We start from the raw sequence: 11,284 nt of genomic DNA on the forward strand, positions 1-11,284 counted from the left end.
GAGGTTCACAGTCCAGGAATAGGCCTATGCAAAAAATAAAACACCATTCCAATATAACCAGTGCAGAATATAGCTAGAGGTATGGCTCAGTGATACAGAGCCTGCCAGACAAATGTGATGCCATGAGTTCAAACCCCAGTACCTCAAATAAAGAAAACCTAATGACTTAACACAAGCATGAAATATGTTAGATCAAAATGATCAAAGCCAAGGTTAGCTTGGAAAATTTGTGAGTAGGTTCAAGAGAGGTAGTAGGAGAAGTGGCAGGCAATGTTGCTTTTGTGAAGATAGGAAAGAAGTTAAGGATGAGTCTTGTGTACCAAGAGTGGGGAATATAGCCCATGGGCCATATTAAGGCCTTTAGTATCATGTGGTGCATGAACAGAACTATATATGCTTCTCATCAGCTGCTCACAGCCATCTGCCTGTACTGGTAATTTTGTATGAGACTTAAATAAGGTTATAAATATCCAATGGCCCTTGCCAAAATAAAAGGTTCCTCATCCCTGTTCATGAATAATAGGTAGTTATTAGGAAATATAACATGAAATATAGATTTAAAGGGAAGATAATTCAGTTCTCAATATGGTAAAAAAAATTAATACAAAAACATCCAAGACAATTTAAAATACATAATATTCAGATGAAGGACATTTTTAAAAGCCTACACTTACACATCTTGAGAATAACCAAATTGTTTAATTCCTAAATGCTTAGTACAGTGCTTGGTATCAAGTAGCTTCTCCAGTGTAGATGATGAATAAATACCTTAGAGAAATTAAGAATTTAAAAGGTCATTTAGGTTTAACTAATGAACTAAACATAGCATTTATTCATTCTGTCTGCTCCAAGTTTAACATAGTCTGGACGGTTCTGGGTAAACAAACTTGGTTTATAAAGGATAGAAAGTATATATTTTGTAATTGTCCACATTTAATAATTCTGTTTCTAAGCTTAAAACTTGGGGGGAGCAAGGTACCTGTGGCTCAAGCCTGTAATCCTAGCTACTCAGGAGGCTGAGATATGAGGATTGTGGTTCAAAGCCAGTCAGGGCAAGAAAGTCCATTAGACTCTTGTCTCCAATTAACCACCAGAAAACTGGAAGTAGTACTGTGGCTCTCAAAGTGGTAGAGCACTAGCCTTGAGCAAAAGGGCTTAGGGACAGCACTCAGACCCTGAGTTCAAGCCTCATGACACCTCCCCCCCCCCCAAACAAACAAACAAAAAAGTCTTGGAGGGAAGCTACATTTATTTGTAATACCAATTTCAACAGGTTATCTGCTAGGATGTTAAATAGGAAGCTACATATTGAATGCCCTATACTAGATAGACTTCTAACCTCTAGGAGCTTACAATTCCTATAAAGACATAATGATTCTGAGCCCCAGTTTAAGATTCATCTTTCCCAAAGGTGAGAGAAATGCACAGAAATAATATTTAGACAGGAAGAAGGTCCATTGATATTGAAATTTCCTCAGAAATGCAAATGCCTCCACCAGACAAGGGTGACTCTAAAACTGCTTTGATTGAATGTGTACCTTAGTTCCATCCAGTAGTTACAAAGACCCACAGTGCCTTCTCTGAGCAATGAGTGTGGGTTAACGTAACTGTTGATTCCCATCTTGGGAGAAGGAAGAAGCTATGACTGTTTTAGAAAGGCTAGGACTACAAATGAAGGTCTGTGAGAGTGTCAGAAGATTCTAGGACCCTGTAACCATCCTGCCTTTGCTATTCCGCTACTTGCTCATAGTGATTAAGTCAACGTCCATCTTCTCATTCCAAAAACAGTTTTTAGTGTCACCATGTTTCAGGCATAATGCTAGGCATGGAGACTAAAAAACTGAAGCCCCTGACATAAATCACTCAGTAGGATTATCTTAAACAAATAAATGCACAAATACAAGCATAATTTCAAACTGTATTAGATAAGGAAGATGAAAGCAAGGGGGCACTTACATTGAGATTGGAAGGATGAACAAACTGTCAAGTGACAAAGGCACAGTAACAACAGATTGGTGTTTTAAGAAAAACTTCAGCAGGGTAATGGTTTGTATTTTCTCTCATGTGTATATGCTAAACCTGAAAATGTATACACACACTCCAGATGTCATATAAAACGTTTGTAATCGTAAGACTACTTCAGTGAATTAGAGGATCAGTGGGGAAAAAAGAGAATATTAAACAGTGAACAATATAAAAATATGTTGGATATATGAATGAAGATTTAAAAAAAACAAAACAAAAAACACCTCGTCAGGTGCCAGTGACTCACGCCTGTAATCCTAGCTACTCAGGAGGCTAAGGATCTCGGTTCAAAGACAGCCTGGCCAGGAAAGTCAGTCAGACTCTTATATCCAATAAACCACCAGGAAACCAGAAGTGGCGCTGTGGCTCACCTTGAGCTGAAGAGCTGAGGGGCAACGCCCAGGCCCAGAGTTCAAGCCCCACTACAAAAAAAAAAAAAATGGGGCTGGGATGGTGGCTCAGTGGTAGAGTGCTTGCCTTGCATGCCTGAGGCCCTGGGTTCAATTCCCCAGCACCACATAAGCAAAAAGAAAAAAGCCGGAAGTGGCGCTGTGGCTCAAGTGGTAGAGTGCTAGCCTTGAACTGAAGAGCTGAGGGACAGCGCCCAGGCCCAGAGTTCAAGCCCCACGACCGGACCCAAAAAAAAACAAAAACACCTCACTGAAAGCTGGGATGGAAAAGTGATGTGTATGTGTAAAATACCACACTTACCTCTTTGAACAATTAGCAAATACCAAAAAAAAAGGGCAGGAATACAAAATATGGCAATGGTAGGAGAGAGGAGGGCAAACAAAGGTGGTGAAGGACTAATATAGTCAAAATATTCTATGTACTCATGTGAAAATGGAACAATAAAGCTTGTTGAGATCGGTGTGGAAATGAGGAAGGCATAGAGTGATGATGACATATGGGCCTGTCAAAAGAAAGCTAGTATATAGTACAAGCAATTGCTGTGAATTTTAAATATGTGAAGAGAAAAAAGAAGTTCTGGCAACAGCATGGAAGACAGATTAGAAAAGAGGACAGTTAAGAGAATATTACAATGCTGAAGAGATCCACACTAAACTTCTAAAGGTAGAGATAGCAAGGCAGAACCAAATGTGGAAAACATCTAGAGAAAGATGGATAGACCTATCACTGACTAGGTAAAGTAGGACTGCAGATATGAATCAAGTCTTAGAGCACTTGCTTAACAGGACATTAGTCCTGAGAAATCACAGTATCAAAGAAGTCATAAACTTCAACTAATAAAAGGTGCTGTCAAAAGTGACAGCAAATTCCAGCACAGTTTAAAAGTCCATGAAGTAATGAGATACTGTAATGTACCCTGGCTTTATCAACAATGTTACATTTGACTTTGCAATTAACAGTTGGATGGATACCAGCAAAATGGCAACAAATGACAAATGGCAAAGCTAGATAACTGGAAACTAACAGCTAGAAAATTGTCAGCAGCAAAATGATAACAATTTTAGTGATTGCTACAACAGTAAAAATAAGTTATTATAATTTGTGGAGGGGAAGGGAAAAACAAATCATTTAAATAGGGATACAGGCGGACCCATTGCAACAATGAGATGTACAAGTCCTTATGTCTAAAACGAACTTTACAACTTTGGTGGGGGGGGGAGGGTTGGGTGGGGGTGGGAAAGGATGGGCTGGGAAGGGTAAACAAAGGAGGAGGCTACAATGCTTGATAAGAAATGTACTTATCTTGCCCATGTAATTGTAACCCCTCTGTACAGTATTTTCACAATAAATTTAAAAAAATAAGTATTTAATATGTATCTGTTGGGCTCTTACTTGAATGAGGCACTGTGCTAAGTATACGATATACAATATCTCATTAAACTTTCATAAATTCCTACAACCTGACTATAATGTAGTTTCTGATATTATCACTTTGCAGACAAGAAAACTGAAACTTAAAAAGAATAAGTAAATTTCCCAAACTACAAAACTAGTAAGTAAATGAGCAAATAATTTGAACTAAGGTTTGTAACAACTCTTAAAACTGCTTGAGATGCCAGGTGCCGGTGGCTCACACCTGTAATCCTAGCCGCTCAGGCTAAGATCTGAGGGTCATGGTTCGAAGTCAGCCTGGACAGGAAAGTTTGTGAGACACATCTCCAGTTAACCACCAAAAAGCCAGCAGTGGAACAGTGGATCAAGTGGTTATGCTAACTTTAAGCATAAAAGCTCAGAGACAGTGGCTAGGCCCCAAGTTCAAGCCCCAGGAAAACACACACACACACACACACACACACACACACACACACACACACACACACACACACACACACACACACACACCTGTGCTTTAGCCATCATGATCCTTTTTTTTTGACAGACATTCAATAGTGCCTATTCTTGAAAGAATGAGTGGAATGAGTGACAGAATATAAAACAGCTATTGCAGAGTAAGCCCAAATGCCAAAAACACATACAGAGAAACAAGAATGATACTTTTAAGGATTTAGGATTTACTAAATCATCAGCTCAAGCTGTGCAGCCTAATTGTGGGAGTCTGGAAAATACTAGCAACTGACAAAATGACCTAATATGCTGCTACAGGAAATGTAATGGTTCTTTCTCTGTGAAAATGTTACGCTATTGAACTACAAAGCCAAAGATGGAAATGGCAACTGGCAGGAATGGCAGATGTTGATCAAAGGACTATTTTCCACATTTTCTCAATATGGAAAGGAATGCTAATGTTGCATTGATGTACCTAAAGACCTGAGGTTGCCTTTAACTCTTATCACCTTTCAAATGAAAAGCATGTACATTCAAAACCTTAATACATCCTAGCAAACAAATTCCTTCTATTGGGATCAGGAGAATGTTTAGGCTACTCACTCTCTCACCATGACCACAAATGACAGGATAAGCAGAGTGCATCTGTCTTAAGAGCAACTAATCTATAAACTGATGGGCAAGCTGTGGAGAGGGCTGGTATAGATTTGCCCAACAGGCAATGTATCTAACTGTACCAGGCAGATTTTCCCTTGCAGGAGTCTGAACTCAAACTGTATGAAAAAGTAAAGAGAAGGCAGGAAGAAGAAATCACAAGGCAGTTACAACCATATTAAGATATAGATGTTTGTTGTTGGTTCGTTTTTTTTAAGTAAAAGGGTTAACAGAAAAGAAGCAATACTTTTGCTTGCCAAAAAGCACAACGTATTCATTGAGCAGAGTTGCATTAGATTTCCCTAATTTCTATACACCCACCTAAATTCTACCTGGTGACACCAATTTATACAGTAACTCATGGATTCCCTTAAGAGTGAGTCATTTCTATCTTCCCTAATGTCCCCCATGGAAAGCCTTCTAATAAACCTTCCCTTATTAGTTACTGACCAACTAAAATTCTGTGCTTGCAACCAAAAGTCAACGTAGTATTTATATGTACTATTCTTAAGTAGGTGCCATGTCTTCATACATGGTAATGTGCATGGTGGGCCTCACTTCTGGCTTGTTGTATCTGTGTTTGGACACTGTAATTGAGTCCCAGCTCACTGTTCCAGAGAAAAGAACCTTCACAAAGCTATTCTAAACCTTAAAAATTAACACCTTATCATTGTATCTGTGTTCTTCAAAATTAAAGAGAGACCTAGGGCAGTTACAGGAAACAAAACTATCTCCTTTAAAATGAACTGTACAACATATCTCCTTAAAAATGAACTGTACAACTTGGAGGGAGGTCAGGAGAGAATGAGGGAGGGGTGACACTGTTCCAATGGAAATGTACTCATTATCTGTATCATGTAACTGTAACTCCTCTTTACAATGAAATTTTAAAAATACATAAAATGGGGAAAATTTTTTAAACTTCCTTCCTAGCCTGGCACTGATGGTCTATTCCTATAATCCTGGCTATCAAGAGGCTGAGATCTGAGGATCAAGGTTTGAAGGCAGCTTGGACAGCAGTCTGTGTGACTTTTTTTTTGGTTAGTCATGGGGCTTGAACTCTGGGCCTAGGCACTGTCCCTCAGCTCTTCAGCTCAAGGCTAGTGCTCTACCTCTTGAGCTACCGCGCCACTTCTGGCTTTTTCTGCTTATGTGATGCTGAGGAATCAAACTCAGGGCCTCATGCATGTGAGGTAAGCACTCTACCACTGAGCCACATACTTAGCCCTTTGTGTGACTTTTATCTCCAATAAACAACTCAGAAAAAAGAAGTGGTACTGTGGCTCAAGTGGTAAGAGTGCTAGACTTGAGCAAAAGAAGCTAAGAGACAGCATGCAGACCCACAGTTCAAGCCCTAGAACCAGCAACAAGGAAAACAATAACAACAAAAACCAACTTCCTTCCTCTTAGGTGTGCAAAAATATGTATAAGAATTTAGTGGAAATTAGTAAATTCATTCTCTTAGGATCACACTGAACAGCTGACTAGTCAAATAGCCAAAGAGAAATTAGACAGGGAGATGTTTTGTTAAAAGTAGAGCTTGATAATCTATGCCTTGAAAATTATTCGTTTCAGCAAATACATTTTTGTTTAACTTTATGTACTCCATTAGACTCTAGTAACCTCCTCAAAGGCTTCCCATCCCAAGAGAATGCTAAGAAATTCTCAAAATCTGTAAGTGCACAGTGGGGGAGGGCGGAGAGGTTCATGGAGAAACTCAATATTTAATAAACAAATGAGATAAAATGATATGGCCACTTTCCTATAGAAACTTATGTCTTCCTAACAACTTCTATGTCAAACATTAAAAAGGAAAACAAAAATGTGCAATACAACCACATTTTTACACTATGTCCCTAACACTTTGCTATTTTTTTTCTGAGATATATCCCTTGCTTTTTAGTACCAATCAAAATAAGTTACTGCCACAACTGACCAAAGGACCCAAAAGGAGCCTTAATTGTTTTTGTAAACCATGTCTGCACAGATGAGAAAGACTGACTGAAAATTATGCATCTAATTTATCTTCAGATAATCCCACAGGAATTAAAGTTTAATATTCAAAATCTGAATTGTAATGCAAGCTACAAAAATGAAAGATTGTTTGATGTAATAATTTCTTATATGCATCCTCTTACACGGAATTGTGTTACCACATTGTAAGAAGCAGGACACCTAGATATAATACAAGTTATTACAGTTTAAGAAACCAAATCCAAGCACCCCAAAGCCAAATCCCAGCACCCTGGTGTGTGTGGAGGAGGGGACCACAATATTTTGTGTGCCAGTAACATGCCTCAGATACCTACACAAGCATTTAAGTATCAGAACCATCACAAAGCCACATAAATGCCAAGCATGGTAACATTTGCCTGAAATCTGAAGTTGAGGCAGGAGAAATATGCATTTGCAGGCCAGCCAGTTATCATAAGAGCCTGTCAAGAAAAAACAAAACCCACAGTACATACCTGAAGACATAAATGTTCATCTACATCTACAGAAAACCACACAGGGTTCTTGGTGATACAATTACTGTATTCGCTACACACTGAAAGTTCCTTTGTGATCAAGAACAGTCAGATGTATAGGTAAACTCTTCCAGAACATAATTTAAGAGCTACTACCACTAATAGCTATTATGGGTAGGCTTTTGATGAGTGCTTTTTTTTTTAATATCTTCCTAACACATTTGCCAAAGAAATTTCTGACTCAAGCTAAATGATACTCTCCTGAAGAATCTACTTTTTTCTACAATCAAATGCTTTCTTTCAAATTGTACTTTGTACCTATCTTCATTTGGTTTTATAAAAACATTTCAAAAGCTATGCAATTACTGTTTGCTCCACTGTCAGTGTCTTGAACACGACCAAAAATATTTGTGATAAAGCATTAAGATTTGAGACAATGCATAACTTATAATGAATGTGCTTAAAACTCCCTAATACCTTTTCAAGACAAGTGAAAACGTTCTAAGAATAAGCTAGCTGATAGCAAATCATAAAGTTATCTGTCTTCAATATCCCAATTAAATACAAAGCAGCAGCAGATAAAAATGTGATGATAGCAAGAAAGAATGGTTTTCTCTTCTAAGGCACAAATTTCCATGTGAATTTAATTTAGTAATAAAATTCCACATCTGAATATGAAGGAACTTTACAGTACTAAGCATCTAAATTGTACAGTAACATGCCAGTTATTGTTGTTTTACATGTATTTTTCATCTTATCCTCAAAGTAAATCTGTGAAGAAATATCTCCATATTACAGGTAAGGTCACAAAGGCACAGAATATTTGAAGGAATGAGTGGATTCAAAAGTTGCACCACAGTATTTTTACAATATATATATATATATATATATATATATATATTTTTTTTTTTTTTTTTTTTTTTTTTTTTAAGTTGCACCAACTGGGCTGGGAATGTAGCTTAGTGGTAGAGTGCTTGCCTAAGCATGCATGAAGCACTCACTGGGTTCAATTTCTCTGTACCACATAAACGGAAAAAACTAGAAGTGGTGCTGTGGTTCAAGTGGTAGAGCGCTAGTCTTGAGCAAACGCAGCTCAGGGACAGTGCCCAGGTCCTGAGTTCAAGCTCAAGGACTGCCCCACCCCCCAAAAAAAGTGGCACCAACTAATTGAGCTCCAGATCATTACTAAAAACTGCCAAAAAGGCACAATGGAGTAAATGCCCTTTGCAGATGGCTAAATGTGCAATGTAAGGTTGCAAGATTCTGCTGTCATACATAGGATCAAGTCTTCAACTAGCTATGGGAGCCTGAGTACATCACTGAATTTCTCTATAATATAGACATAAAGCTGGACACAAGTGACATGTGCATGTAACACTAGCTACTCAGGAGGATAAGGTTGAAAGAACCAAAGTTCAAAGCCACTTCAGGCTTCGAAGTCTGGGAGATTCCATATCTAATTAACCAGCAAAATGCAAGACTGGAGGCATAGCTTACTCAAGTGGCAGAGAGCCAGCCATAAACAAGAAAGCTGAATGAGAACTTGAGGCTCCCAGTTCAAGCCCTGGTACCAGGAAAAAAAATAGTCATTATTAATAATAATGGATTCCTTCACAGATTTATTGGTAGGATTAGAAGCATTACACATTTAAAGTGTTAGCAGAGTGCCTGGTATACAAGTACTCCATACTCATTCATTATTAGCTTTAAGAATGAATTTTATTTTCATAAACTTCCATCTAAGTACTTGGAAGTATTTTCAACCCTGGCGATCAATGGGGTGACAGATGTCACAGCCAGATCGCCCTCACATCCAGTATTTTCTAAAGTAAGTAAGATTCACCAATATTGAGATACTGCTTAACACTTTGAATTATGAAATTAAGATTCAAAGTCTCAAATATGTTTAGTACCATTCCTATTACCAAATATTTAAAGTGCCTTGGTATATATGAAAATGTACTAAAATGTAGTAGGCACAGTAAAATTTATTACAACACAGTCCCTAATGCCAAAATACACAATTAAACTAATTCATTAACTGGATACAAACAACAATATATCCAACTTTGGACTTCCCCCCTCCCGAACCAAGTACCATCTATGGTACTTAAATTCTCCCATGATTCTGATGGTGTCAAAAATATAGAAACAAAGAAGTTTAAAAATATTCCTCCTTCTAAATGTAGTGTGGAGCAATGAAGATTCAGGAGAAAATAAAACTGTAAATTCCACATGCTTACTTTCCTCAAAGAAACATTTTCACTATCTTGGCACTAATAATCTCTCTTAACTAAAGAGAAAAAGCCAAGGTAAGAGCTAGATGTTCACTAAGACAAGATAAAGGAAAAAAATGTGAGATAGGAGCAAAGAATTAGTAGTTAGAAAAGGCCAAAACTATCAAGTTTAAGTGAAACAAGTTTTATCTCATATTTCACTATGTACCTAATGCCATACAAACCAAACTAGCAGCTGCTCCTAAGATTGTTGATCCTTTCTCTTTTTAGTTCCTAAAGACAAAAAGAAGATAAAGAATAGCATAGAACACACAATGTTTTTGTCTAGGAACATGGATAATATCATGCTGCATTATATCCTACAGATCAACTATGAGAACCATGGCTAAATCATAATTCTTCGTGGACTATGGGTTCTAATAGAAAAATAACTTCTACAATTCCAAAGTAAGATCCTAAAATATATTTTTGTGGGTCACTAAAGGAAATTTAGAAGCCTAATTTTTAAGAAATATTTCTACCTCATTTTCAGTTGTCATGCTATTTGAAAAGATCTTTTATAACTTTACAATAGGAAATATGCCTATTTTCAAACATATTTGCTATAACAAAGGAAAACTCTTTCCATACCCATAACTTCAAGCCATAGGAAAGCCACAAAACCTTCTACATCCACTATTAAAGCAAACTGAGTAACAAATACATTTTCCTAAAAAAAAAAAAAAAGTGAAGGCACTTTTCAACAATGAAAATAGCCTATTATCAACTAAAAACTTAGGTCATACAAGCAAAACTAAGCTTAAATTAAGGATGGGATATTTATATCCTTTTTTCCAAAGGTTTTCTCCAAGTTAGAATTAAAAAGGAAGAAAAAGTGAGACATAAACCCCCCTAAAAAGTTTGCACATTCAGGTGTATCTGTACCTTCTAATGATCATTACCTATTTTCAGCCAGGCCTCATCAGGCTCTTGCTTTCACTACCTACATTTATGAAGTTGAAGTGTGAAGCTATACCTGTTGTGTCTCTCCTCTTTCATCCCACTGAGAATGACATTTTTAGAAAGCAAAGTAAGTCCGAATCTATAGAAAACTTTTTGTTTTTGTTTCTTAGAGAACAAGTATCCCCAAGCATAGGCTGGCCTGCAACTTAACAATCTCTTAAGTGCTGCAATTAAAGGTGAGCACCACCACAACCAGCTTACAAAGACTTTTTTTTTTCCTGTCAGTTGTGGGGCTTGAACTCTGGGCCTGGGTGCTGACCCTGAGCATTTCAGGTCAAGGTGAGCACTCTACCACTTGAGCCACATCACTTCTGGTGATTAATTGGATGAGAGTCTCATGGACTTTCCTGCCCAGACTTTCCTGTTTTGAACTGTGATCCTCAGAACTCAGCCTCCTGAGTAGCTAGGATTACAGGCGTGAGCCACCAGCACCTGGCTACAAAAACTCAAACTGATCAAATGGCAGCAAAACTGGGTATAATTTTATAGTCCGAAATTTGTCTTAATATAAAATAAGCAGTTTCTGATGACTTTTTTCTTCTTAATTACCTCTCACTACAACAAAAAATGAGAAATACTTCTTCATATACCTCAGTACAGAAAGGCTGACAAAAATTCCATGTTTTTAACATCAAGGACATC

The sequence above is a fragment of the Dipodomys spectabilis genome, unplaced genomic scaffold (genome assembly GCF_019054845.1).
Source record: "Dipodomys spectabilis isolate Male_0828 unplaced genomic scaffold, ASM1905484v1 ptg000197l, whole genome shotgun sequence".
In the NCBI taxonomy this organism is placed as follows: domain Eukaryota; kingdom Metazoa; phylum Chordata; class Mammalia; order Rodentia; family Heteromyidae; genus Dipodomys; species Dipodomys spectabilis.